The sequence below is a fragment of the Apodemus sylvaticus genome, chromosome 1 (genome assembly GCF_947179515.1).
Source record: "Apodemus sylvaticus chromosome 1, mApoSyl1.1, whole genome shotgun sequence".
Taxonomy (NCBI): Eukaryota; Metazoa; Chordata; class Mammalia; order Rodentia; family Muridae; genus Apodemus; species Apodemus sylvaticus.
In genome coordinates this window covers 38,138,231-38,151,143 of record NC_067472.1, presented here as the reverse complement: position 1 = coordinate 38,151,143, position 12,913 = coordinate 38,138,231, and the positions used below count along the sequence as shown (strand labels likewise).

Sequence of the window (12,913 nt, the reverse complement as noted above, 5' to 3'; positions counted from 1 at the left end):
AAATAAACAAACAAACAAAAGAGAAAGAAAAATACTGCCTATGTGTCTGTCTGCGCTACACAATGCACTGAAGGTTCCAAAGTAAGTTAGAATTACCTTTTCATTATACAAATAACCTTTCATTATACAAAAATCAATATATTTTATGGTCATTAAGTCATCTAACATGATTGTAAATATGTCAACTTAAAAAATGGCTCTAGGCTGGGCGGTGGTGGCGCACGCCTGTAATCCCAGCACTCTGGGAGGCAGAGGCAGGCGGATTTCTGAGTTCGAGGCCAGCCTGGTCTACAGAGTGAGTTCCAGGACAGCCAGGGCTATACAGAGAAACCCTGTCTGGGGGGGGGGGGGGGGAATGGCTCTAGGATAGCCGGGCATGGTGGCGCATGCCTGTAATCCCAGCACTTGGGAGGGAGAGGCAGGCGGATTTCTGAGTTCGAGGCCAGCCTGGTCTACAGAGTGAGTTCCAGGACAACCAGGACTACACAGAGAAACCCTGACTCAAAAAACCAAAAAAAAAAAAAAAAAAAAAAAAAAAAAAACCAAAAAAAAAAAAAAAGAAAGAAAGAAAGAAAAGAAAAGAAAAAAGAAAGAAAAAATGGCTCTAGGGGCTGGAGAGATGGCTCAGCGGTTAAGAGCACTGACTGCTCTTCTGAAGGTCCTGAGTTCAAATCCCAGCAACCACATAGTGGCTCACAACCATCCATAATGAAATCTGATGCCCTCTTCAGGTGTGTCCAAAGACAGCTACAGTATACTTATTTATAATAATAAATAAATCTTTTTTAAAAAATGACTCTAGAAATAAGACATTGTGGCAAAGCTCATTTGAATTCTGACTCATGGGGCTTTAAAGACAGCAGACAGAGCTCATTTGACAGGCTCTCCTGTAGCCCTTAAAAGTATGCAAACTAGCTGAGACTGCTGGTCTTCCTATGGGGTCGCCCTCCTCCTCAGCTTTTCCCTAACTCAACCAACCACAGGAGTCAGCAGCTTCTGTCCATCGGTTAGGTGTAAATATCTGCATCTGACTCTTTCAGCTGCTTGTTGGGCCTTTTGGAGGGCAGCCATGTTTGTAAGCACACCACAGCATCAGTAACAGTTTCAGGCCTTGGAGCCTCCCCTTGAACTGGATCCCAATTTAGGCCTGTCACTGGACCTCCTTTCCCTCAGGCTCTTCTCCATTTTCATCCCTGCAGTTCTATTAGGCAGGAACAATTCTGGGTCAGAGTTTCTGACTGTGGGATGGCAACCCCATCCCTCCACTTGATGCCCTGTCCTTCTACTGGAGGTGGACTCTACAAGTTCCCTCTCCCCTCTGTTGGGCATTTCATCTAAGTCCCTCCCTTTGAATCTCTCACTTCCTGGGTCTCTGATACATTCTGGTGGGTGGGGGAGGGGCATCCTCTTGAAGACTGGGGGTGTGGGGTGGTATGGGATATGGAACAGTCAGAGGGCAGACCAGGAGGGGGATAAAGACTGGACTGTAAAAAGATTAAGGAATAAAAAAAGAAAAGAAAAGAAAGAAAAAAAGAAAAAAGGAAACAGCTTACTATAATAAAAGGAATATTTTAAATTAAATTCTTCAAGCCTCAAATCAAAATTTGCATTTGAACGAATGTAAAAGATGTAACTATTTTAAAGGCAAATTGACTGCATCCAAATACAAAGTGAGTACATTTTTATGTATTACTACAACAGTTTTCCATATCTACATTTTAAATAATTATCTCTGTAGAGAGAAACCCTGTTTCTCTACATTTTAAATAAATTCTCAAAAAAAAAAAAAAAGAAATATGCAGACTAAACAGGAGCACATTATAAACTACTAGAAAGTTCTCAGCCAGACTTCTATTTTTTGATGGTTTAAAAACTGTTAGTTTGCCTTTACAAGCAGTGTTTTTAGTTGACTGGGGATTAGTTTTCCAGATCGTTCTCATGTCGCTGCACAGGGAAAGAACAGAAAGCTATCCAGACAGTGCAGTTGCAGAGCACAGTGAAGTTTCCCCAAGAACTTCTTCTGGTCAATAAATCAGTGTTTACACTGTGTGATAGTTGCTGTCGACTACTTGCATTTTTGTTAAACTTTTATTGCAGTGAGTTCTGTGAAAAATGATTAACTGCTCACTAAAACACACAGACAAGTTCTCTCTTTATGCATTTATCGATCTGTGTGTTCGCGTGTGTGCACACATGCTTGCGCATGCCATGGCATAGGTACAGAGGTCGGAGGACGACTGGGGTTCCAAGCCCGGCAGTCAGGCTTGCTGACCCCACTCCTTTACCAGAGCAATCATCTCACTTGCCCAAGAACTTTTTAATAACCAACTCTGAAATTAGATAAATATCCTAGACACAAACCCAAACAGCAAGGTTACAGGGATGACTACCCAGAAAGCAGAATAACTGACAAAAATAAGATTAGACTATTTTACTTAAAACTAGTAAACAGGACTTAATTTGATGTGTTAAAAAAAAATTAGGCCTAAGTGTGGGCTCCCTGGAAAAGTCTTGAGTGAGATCTGAGGCTTAATCTCTACCACTAAAGGTGGTGGGACACACACACACACACACACACACACCACACCACACACCACCACCACCACCACAACTAAATTCGATTGAAACATGAAGAAACTCCTCCAAAGATACCATCAAAAGAGTAAAGATAGGGGATCCCCCACAGACAGTTTTGCAGTAGTAAATTTCCAAAAATACTTTGGAAATTAATAACAATCAACAGGGAAAGCATGAGCTCATCTTTGATTTTTATTTTTTAGATTACGTGTGTTTATTGTGGAAGATCTTAAATCCCACCTCTACAGTGCCCGCCCTGGACCCAACCTCACTCACTGTCTCTCCTCCCCGCCAGTTCCCCCAGGAGCTTTGATCTTTCTCTCAGGAAGGGAGATCCCGCTGCCTTTTGTGTTTTAAAGTCTTGAGGGGTCATCAAGCACACATAAAGTCACCAATCTAAGCTAAGGTTTAAAAGTGGGACCCGTAGGGGATGAGGAGATGGCTTCCTGGATAAAGTGTTTGCCATACAAGCATGAAGACAGGATTTCAGAGCCCTGGTACCCACATAAATGCCAATCCAATGTGGTGGAGGAATCCCAGCATGGACAAGCTAACTAGGCTAACCAGCAAACTAGGCTAACCAGTTAGCTAACTAGGCTAAACCAGCAAGCTGTGAGCCGATAAAAAACATCTCAGTAAAGAAGATAGACAAGAATCAAGGATGAAACCTGACGTCAACCTCTGTGTACACACACACACACACACACACACACACACACACACACACACAAACACGCGCGCGCGCACACGCACGCGCACGCACACGCATGCGCACGCACACGCATACACATGGACATGCAAAAAAAAAAAAAAAGTGAGCTCCTCATAGTGAGTTGAATGGACTCGCTGCCATTTTGCCCCCACCCTCATCCCACCCTGCCCTCATACCTTTAGGAAATGCTATATTAAAACATGAAGTCTCTTCCAGCCAGCAAAGACAGAGAGGGTCTTCATCAAGAACTGAATCGGAACAGGTGGTGGTGGCGCACGCCTGTAATCCCAGCACCGTGGGAGGCAGAGGCAGGTGGATTTCTGAGTTTGAGGCCAGCCTGGTCTACAGAGTGAGTTCCAGGATAGCCAGGGCTATACAGAGAAATCCTGTCTCGGAAAAAAAAAAGAAAAAAAAATCCAAAAAGAACTGAATCCGGGGGACTGGGAGGATGGTTCAGCAGTTAAGAACACTTGGTAGCTTTTCCAGGGGACCTGGGTTCAATCCTCAGCAGCCACATGGCAGCTCACAACACTTGCAACTCCAGAACACCCTTCTCTAGCCTCCAAGGACAGTCACTGCACACTCATGGTGTGCAGACATACACGCAGGGAAAACTACAAACTAATAAAATTACATTAAAAATGTAAAAAGAAGAACAGAGTTATCCAGGATGTTGATCTTGGCTTCCTCATCCTCAGGACTGTGAGAAACAGCTGAGCCTTGAGTCGCCTACCTCCAGTGTATAGTAGCTTGCTACAGCAGCCAGATCCAATCAGCCTCCAAGGTCTGCGTGAGGTGACCCCACCTTATCCAACCTCACAAGTAACGTGGCTTCTGATTCTTTACCCCAGTCATTCTGGCTTCAGAATCTTCTCACTGGACCTTTCCTCCTCCACGGCTCCCTCCCTCCTTCCTTCCTTCCTTCCTTCCTTCCTTCCTTCCTTCCTTCCTTCCTTCCTTCCCTCCTTCTTTTGGTTTGTGTTTGGGGCACAAGCACCCAGGCTGGCTTACAGCGTGTGATCTTCCTGCCTCCATCTTCCACGTTTACAGATAGACACGGCTGGCTTCCTGCTCCGATTCCTTTCTCTGGCTCAAGGAGGAAGCACCCACGTGAGTGGGTACCAGTAAGCAATGCCCAGAGAACAGATCTAAGTTACAGATACAGTTAATGGAGTCTAATAAACAAGCCATTCTGGAACATAGGACCAGTGTGAAAAGGCCAGGAGCCCTGGGTGGTCTGGCTAGGGAAAGTTCGGTCTAAGGCACAATAGGAAGGTTGTGGCCAAAGAAAGCAAAGGAGCTGATTATCCAGGTCTCCCTCTTCTGAACTTCATTGTTATCACTGGCAATGCATCACCATGTTATTGCTGTGATGAAAAGATGTTACTGTAAGTACAAAGTAGTCAGACTCACAGGGATATCTTCTTAGCAGATGATACCTTTCCACCACCTCCGCCTCCTCCCCATAGGAAATGTCCCCAACCCCAGCATCTACCGATTGGTGTTAAGGATGGGTAATATTCCTGAGTGAGTATGATGGGTTTAGTTGACCTCAAAAGAGACAAAAAAAATTGGTCAGATTCAGCTTCGGCCTACGCAGTTTAAGAATCTGAAAAAGAGGCCTGCCAAGATGGCTCAATGGGCAAGGCTTGGCCTGGAGACAAGTCTGACAACCCAAGTTCTATCCCCAGGACCTACAAGATAGAAGGAGAGAATGGATTGTAGAGAGAATCTCTTGTGCAATATATGGAAGCATCATCTGCCAATAAAAAAAAAAAAAGCCTATAGCAGAGCTAGAGACGTGGCTTAGTGGTTAAGAGCACCGACTGCTCTTTAGAGGTCCTGAGTTCAATGCCCAGCAACTCACAGCCATCTGTAATGGGAACTGATGGCCTCTTCTGGTGTGTCTGAAGACAGCTACAGTATATTCACATACATAAAATAAATAAATAAATCTTTAAAAAAAAAAACAAAAACTATGGCCGACAAGCAGAGGCAGGATGAGAAGGTGGACATCCACAGAGAGAAGGAACATTCTCAGAGAAAGGCACGGGAAGGAGATGTCATTTGAAATTGAGGAGAGGTAACCAACCATGTGGCATTCATAAAATAAACGGATAACTAGGTTATGAGCTAGTCAGGAAACAAACCAAATCTATTGCCCTAGACATTTATTCATAAAATAGTAAGTCTCAGAGTCATTCTTTCGAGGAACTTGAATGTAGGCGGCAAAAAGTCCACAGTTAACCACAGACCCCTGAAAGTTGTCCGCTGACCACATATGTACCATGACACATATGTGTTCTCTCTCACACATACATACATACATGCATACATACATACATACATATTTTTAAACACTCTGATGAGACCTACACTGCTATTTGGAAGAAATTTTAAGTTGAAATTAAGCTGAAAGAGGCAGCTATAGTCTATGTGGGCCCTTGCTTTTAGGAGACTTCCAAGGCAAAGTGTCGTTTGTTCAGGCCATCGACAGAGGGCGAGGTTGTACTCAGCCTTGTCAGTAGGTTCTGGGCCATAGCTTGACCCACTCCAGTGATGGGCAGCTGTGGTGGTTTAAATGAGAATGGCCACCATATGTGTTTAAATTCTGGTCTCCAGTTGGTGGAACTGTTAGGGAAGGATTAGGCGGTATGGCCTTGATTAGGAAGTGTGTTACTGGGGTGGGCTAGCACCATTCCTAATTGGCCTTCTCCTTGAGGATAAGGATGGAAACTCTCAGCTACCGCTCCAGCCCCATGCCCGCCTCCTGCTGCCATGCCCCCGGCCATGATGGTCATGGATTAGCGTGCAGAATATGAAACAGTTGCCACATAGGCCTGGTAACCTGATCCCCTCTTAAAAGGAAAAGGAAAAAATTGACCCCAGGGAGTTGTTGTGAGCCACACACAATAATAATAACAAATAAATAAAACATTTAAACATAGAGAACTAAAACTAGCATGCAGACCTAAGGGAGAAAAAAGATGTATGAAACTCTTCAGATTTATTTCTAACACAAATAGTGTAGAAGCCGTTTTAAGAATCAGGCATAATGGCCGGAGAGGTGGCTCAGTGGTTAAGAGCACTGGCTGCTTGCTCTTCCAGAGGTCCTGAGTTCAATTCCCAGCAACCACAACCATCTGTAATGGGATCCGATGCCCTCTTCTGGTGTGTCTGAAGACAGCGACAGTGTACTCATAAATAAAATAAATAAATCTTAAAAAACAAAAAAAGAATCAGGCATAAACTATATGATTAGTTAAGTGTATACAATAACCTAATTAGATAAGTCAATAACATATGGGATATATTTAAAGACTGGATCAGGTATCATAACAGAAGGGATATAACAAGAAACTAAATCTCAAATCTTATAATATTTATTTAATAAGATTAAATAATTTACTGTAATACTTTACTTATAATCATAGTTTTAAAACGTTAAATGTCTGAGTGCTTTGCCAGTATGTATGTCTGTGTGCTATGTATGGCCTGCTGCCAGTGGAGGAGTGAAGAGGACATCATATGCCCTGGAGATGGACTTGCAGATAGTTATGAGCCACTGTGTGGATGTTAGGAACAAAACCTGAGTCCTCTGGAAAAGCAGCCAGTGCTCTTAATTGCTGAGACACCTTTCCAGCTCATAACTGTATTTTTATATAATTATAGTATCTCATGATTTGCTATTTAAGTTGTTATAAATTTCATAAGCAGTATTATAATAAAAACCAAACTCATACTATCTCCAGATTGACAGCTGACATCCCTACAATGGTTACCCGCTGAGGGAACACATCATATCCTGGCCGCATATAGACAGACTTCCCTGAACTGCAGACAAAACACTGATTCTTGTCGGGTCACAGTCATTGGCCAGGCAGGCTGTGGTATGTCCTCAGCACAAAGCAAAGCTAGCCTCAGACACCTGCCCTCTGCTGAACCCTCTTGTCCAATAGCAATAATTATAATCAAATGGTCTTGCATGTTTGGTCAAAGTTCAAATAAATAATTGGGATTAGGGGTGAGGGAGCACCCTGCCCGCGGTCATTTCTTCCCACACTGTAACACATGACCTCTGAATGAATCTAAACTGGGGGCAAACTGAAAACTGTTGTCACCAGCTGCTTTATGGATAAGATCCAAACCAGGGCTCAGTGAAGACTTGGTGCCATCTCCCCAGGTTAAGTGAAATCCTAGAAGAAACTCTCCCAGGCTTCCACACATCACCACCATAAGAGGGACCCAAAGGACAGCTGCACACGGCCACGTTCCTGGCTGCTGGAGTACACAGGGTCACAGCTCGAAGTGCATTGCCTGGCCATCCGAAGTCCCTCAGACAGAGCTGGGCGTGGCCTGTAGGGGATCCCAAGCCAGTGGCAGGTACCCAACGAGGCTGACACTGGTGGAGGAAAAACTATTACAGAGAAAGGCAAGTGATGGAAAGGAAAAGGATAACACAGCCAGGACTGGTGGCACAGGCTCATCTGGCCTTTGTGGCCACAAGCCAGCTTGGAAAGGTAAGCGTTTTTTGTAAACTGACCGTCTCATTTGCATGCTAATGATATCCAAAGGCCCCATCTCTCTCCTTGCTTCTCCCCATGTGTATTTAAGTGGAATAAGTGGGAACTGGGATGACTGGTTTGAATGGCTTTGCCTCTGCCCCAGGGACTTCTGGGAGCGCTTGCTTGGCAGTGTTCTCATGTTCTCAGAGGCTGACGGTACCAAGCTACTCCCACACTCCTAAAGTGGGTAGGGTGAAGGCCCTTAGAAAGGCGTGCAAGAGGGCAAATCAAAGTCTTTCCTAATCCTGGATGTGAAGGCCAGGTTCAAGATACAAATAAACTTTTTTTCTCCCCAGACAGGGTCTCACTCTATGCCTCAGGCTGGCCTCAGACTCATAGCAGTCTTCCGCCTGAGTGATGAGTTTTCAAGGCATATACCATCCCATTTACTTCAGAAATGAAGACGTTATTCAAGTTCCAGAATTCATGCAACCTTTTCTGTCTCCCAAGTTACGGTCTAGTTGTTTGTCAAAGCAGCTGGCACTTAACAAAGATGTCTGACTTAGGCTTCAGAACAACGGTTACGAAAGGGGCTCCGGAAGTCAGCTATGACATCCCCAGGAGTCCCTCTAAGAGAGTGGAGAAAGTAAGAGAAACCCAGGGAAGGGGGGGGGGGGGAAGCCAATCAACACCAAAGAGTCTTTGGTGTGTGTTATTGTTGTTGTTTTGTTGTTTCAAGACAGGGTTTCTCTCTTTAACCCTTCCGGTCCTGGCAGTCACCTTAGGGTCTAGGCTGGCCTCTAGCACACCACTGCCAGCACTGATATTAGCTTTTGTTTGTTTGTTTCCAGAGACAGGGTTTCTCTGTATAGTCCTGGCTGTCCTGGCACTCTTAGACCAGGCTGGCCTTAAACTCAGAGGGATCCCTTTGCCTCTGCCTTTGAGTGTCAGGATTAAAGGGATGTGTCACCACCACCTTGCAGATCTGTGCCTTAGGACAAACTAGCCAAGGGTGACTTCCAAGAGGTGCCCAAATTTCCTGAGATTTACATTCTAAACACCAAATCCCCCCAAAAGTATCTTGCTATTTTTGTCAGAAACAATTCTAGCCATTATCCTAGCAGTGTTACTTTTGCGTGTCTTTTCTCTTTCAGATCTAGTTTGGCACCTGCTGGAGCGATAATTCATTTAAAGCCTTCCTTTAGTATCTCTTGTTCAGTTGAGAAAGCATCTCTCTCTCTCTCTCTCTCTCTCTCTCTCTCTCTCTCTCTCTCTCCCCCCCACAAGCCACTGTCAGAAGAGACAGATTTAACACAACAAACGTCCTTCTTTTTTGTTTTCTTTGCTTGTTTGCTCATTACTATTTTCTGGGAGTTGTGATTTTTGGAAAGTGCGTCTCACTATATAGCTCTGGCTGGCCTGGAATTCACTATGTCTGACTTTTGAATTTGCAGTTGTGTTTCTGCTTCTAACTCCCGTGTGCTGGGATTGTGGTCATGAGCCTGTACATGAAGCCTCTTGCAAGGTATATGAATGGAGTTAATTATTTTATTTTATTTTATTTTAATTTAATTTATTTATTTTTGGTTTTGTTTTGTTTTTTGTTTTTTTGTTTGTTTTGAGACAGGGTTTCTCTGTGTAGCCCTGGCTGTCCTGGAACTCACTCTGTAGACCAAGCTGTCCTCGAACTCAGAAATCCGCCTGCCTCTGCCTCCCAGAGTGCTGGGATTACAGGCGCGCGCCACCAACTAGTCTCTTTCTTTCTAATAGTCAGGAATTCACTATGGTGGCCTGGCTGGCCTGGAACTTACTATGTAGATCAGGCTGATGGACCTCAGAAATCCGCCTTCAAACCATACTGATTAGAGGAGACCCCCAAGAACAAGACAGATGGCGATCCAGAGCAGGCTCTGCATACACCCTCCTCCCCGCCGGCCAGACAGTACTAGCTGATCATAGTGTCCTTGCTCAATGAACTTGGAAGCATCTAGGAATCCTTAACTCCTGGTGGCTTCGATCCTGGAAAGTTCTTCTTTGTTCTGATTTTTACGACTCTGACTGGCAAGTCTTCTCCATAGCAGCCAGGCCTTCTTAAACTCAGTTCTTCTGATCGACTTTTAAGAAATCCCGAGTGCTTCCATAGCCAGCGTGGCACCTCCTTTATAACAGCATTAGTTTAGAAGGCAGAGTCCCCATAACCTAATCACCACTTAAGCCACCTCCTAGTACCATCACACGTAGGTAGTTAGAGTGTGTGTGTGTGTGTGTGTGTGTGTGTGTGTGTGGACAAGAACACTGTGGTTGAGGTGAGCTACCACGGTGAGCTGTGGAGATACTCTTTCAGATTCAAGCAGGGGACCGCCAGAGATTCAAGGCCAGCCTGTTCAAAAATCATAAAGGGGATGGTGATATATACCTTTAGTTCCAGTACTCAGGAGGCAGAAGCAGGCAGGCCGATCTTGGTAAATTTGAGGCCACCTGGTCTACATAATGAGTTCTAGGTCAACCAGAGTGGTATTAAAAAAAAAAAAAAAGCCAGACAGTGGTGATGTACACACCTTTAATCCCAACATTCAGGGAATAGAGCCTGGCTGACTTCTGTGAGTTCAAAGACAGCCTGGTCTACAGAGTGAGTTCCAGGAGAGCCAGAGCTACACAGAGAAACAGCCCCCCCCCCCACACACACACACAAAAGGCTCTCAAAAAGTGGTCCTTCATCCTTCACCAGGTTTAACAATATAAATGACTTGATATTGGTTCTGTGGGCTGGAGTGTCTGCCTAGCAGGCACAAGGCCCTGGGTTCAATCTTCAACACACACACACACACACACACACACACACACACACACACACGGAAATGGGGGGAGGGAGGAAGGAGAGAGATTTATTGGGTTTTTCTGTTTTGTTTTGTTTTTTAAGATTTGTTTTATATATATGAATACATTGTCACTGTTTTCAGACACACCAGAAGAGGGCATTGGATCCCATTACAGATGGTTGTGAGTCACCATGTGGTTGCTGGTAATTGAACTAAGGACTTCTGATAAAACAGTCAATGCTCTTAACCAAGCTTAGGTTTTGTTACAGCATCTCGGAAGGGCCAAGACACACTCTGCCATAGACTAAATTAGCAGATCCCGTATAGAACTCTCAACTCTCATTTCAGAGAAAGCACTTCTGCAGTCTGGATAAGCAAATTCGAGACCTTTCAGAATGCTATACAGGACATCGCAGCCAACAAACCGCACTCATACCCCAGGAAACTCAATGGAGACCTACTCCCACCAAGGGTGCTCACTGGGTCTAAATAGGAAATGTCCACCACAGTTCCATGTATTAAAGGTAAGGTCTCTAGATCTGAGAGGCTTTAGTACAGTGACTCTCAACCTCCCTAATGCTGCGACCCTTTAACATCGTTCTTCACGCTGTGGTGAGCCCCGCCCCCTACCAAACCATAACATTACTTCGTTGCTACTTCCTAACTGTAATCTTGTTACTGTTTTGAATTATGACGTTAATATCTCATATGCAGGATATCCGATATGTGCCCCCCACCCCCTATAAAAGGAGTCATGATCTAGAGGTTGAGAGCCAGTGCTTTAGGAGGTAGAGCCTGGCTGCAGGAACTCAATGATGGGGACAGGTCCTTGTGACTGTATCTTGTCCTGTGTCCATCCGTCTTTCCCTGCTTCCTGGCTGCTAGGACGTGAACAGCCTTCACTACAGACAGACCCAGAAACATGGGGCAGGATGACTGCGAACTATAATCTCTGAAAAGGTAAGCAAAATCAAATTCTTTCTCTTCTTTAGTTGTTTATGTCCGAGTCTTGTCATAGAATCACACGATCTCAGGTAGCCAGACTCCAAGAAAGGCCAGTCCCTGATGAATGCACCTGGTCCATGCTGAGGGTTAAGTCATTAACTTCATTTGGACTAGCCACAGACAGGCTACATCAGGGCCAAACCATAACTAAGAATAAACAAGCCCAAACATCTGTCGAAATAATACCTAATACCATGTAACTCTTATATAATTCATCCTTAAAAGTGAGTCAGTAAATAGGTAATGCTCACACTTAGTACTCACTAAAATTGAGTACAAATTCTATCTTTAGAAGCCAATGTGTTCTTTTCTTAATCTACTCCCAAGTACCTCTCCATATTGATTTTTCCATCTCAGTGAGGATGAACTAAATGTGACCTACCAAAATGATCTCTAACTCCAGACACCAGGCACACCAAAGGCTACTGCCACCAGCTATGAGATCTGCCTACACACGTGCCTCAGCCAAGAAAATACATGCCCCAACCTTGGCAGGATGCAACAGTCCTCTTCACAGCTAAGCGACCCTTCCCTCTCCACTTCTTATGAAAGAATGGAGATTGAACCTAGGGGCCCAAACTATGTCTACAGCCCAAAGAGGATTTCAGCTCTTCACTTAGTAAAAAAGATAGTACCAACAGGTGGGCAGTGAGGACACACAGCTTTGATCTGGCACTCGGGAGGCAGAGGCAGGCAGAACAACAACATTTTAGTTACAGAGTAAGCTCCAGGAAAAACAGCTAAACAGAGACACCTAGTTAAAAAAACAAAACAAAGCAAAAAACAAAAAACAAACAAATATACCAAAAAGCCATCACAATCAGATTTCTTTAGAAAACATGCACAAATGGTCTGGCAAACCTGGAAAATAGTGAGCTCATCTTTATCTATGATGTGAAATAATGAATCAAATTTGGTGTGAGCGAGCGACTAGGTTACTAAGAGTCAAGTCAGCAAGTACCTGGGAGAGCAGGCTGTAGGTAGATGTGGGTCTGTGACCTCCTGAGTGCTTGGGCCTGGAGCTGTAGCCTGGGTGCCAATCCCACTCACAGGGAGAAGAGAGTAAGGCAGGACTCCGCGCCCTGGAGAAGACAGATTGGTTAGATCTAAGTGTGTTCACACTCAGCATGATGAGCTCCTGGAGAAGGATACCATGAAGTCTGAATATCACAGCTCATCAATGGCAATAGACACAGACTTATAGCAGGCAGTATAATCTACCGCACAACACCCAACACCTATATTTTTTTTTAAAGATTTATTTATTTTATATATGTGAGTACACTGTCACTCTC

At 44.3% G+C, this 12,913-nt stretch overlaps 1 protein-coding gene across 1 annotated transcript in view; it reads right to left on the bottom strand.

Annotated features, from left to right (window-relative positions):
• The window catches only part of Tjp2 (tight junction protein 2), a 95,605-nt gene extending 82,902 nt beyond the window's left edge, over positions 1 to 12,703 (bottom strand). Inside the window, exon 1 of the mRNA XM_052188024.1 lies at positions 12,580 to 12,703. The gene's annotated coding sequence lies outside the window, so the exon portion shown is untranslated. The remainder of the gene's footprint in view (positions 1 to 12,579) is intronic.
• Positions 12,704 to 12,913: the final 210 nt, after the last annotated feature.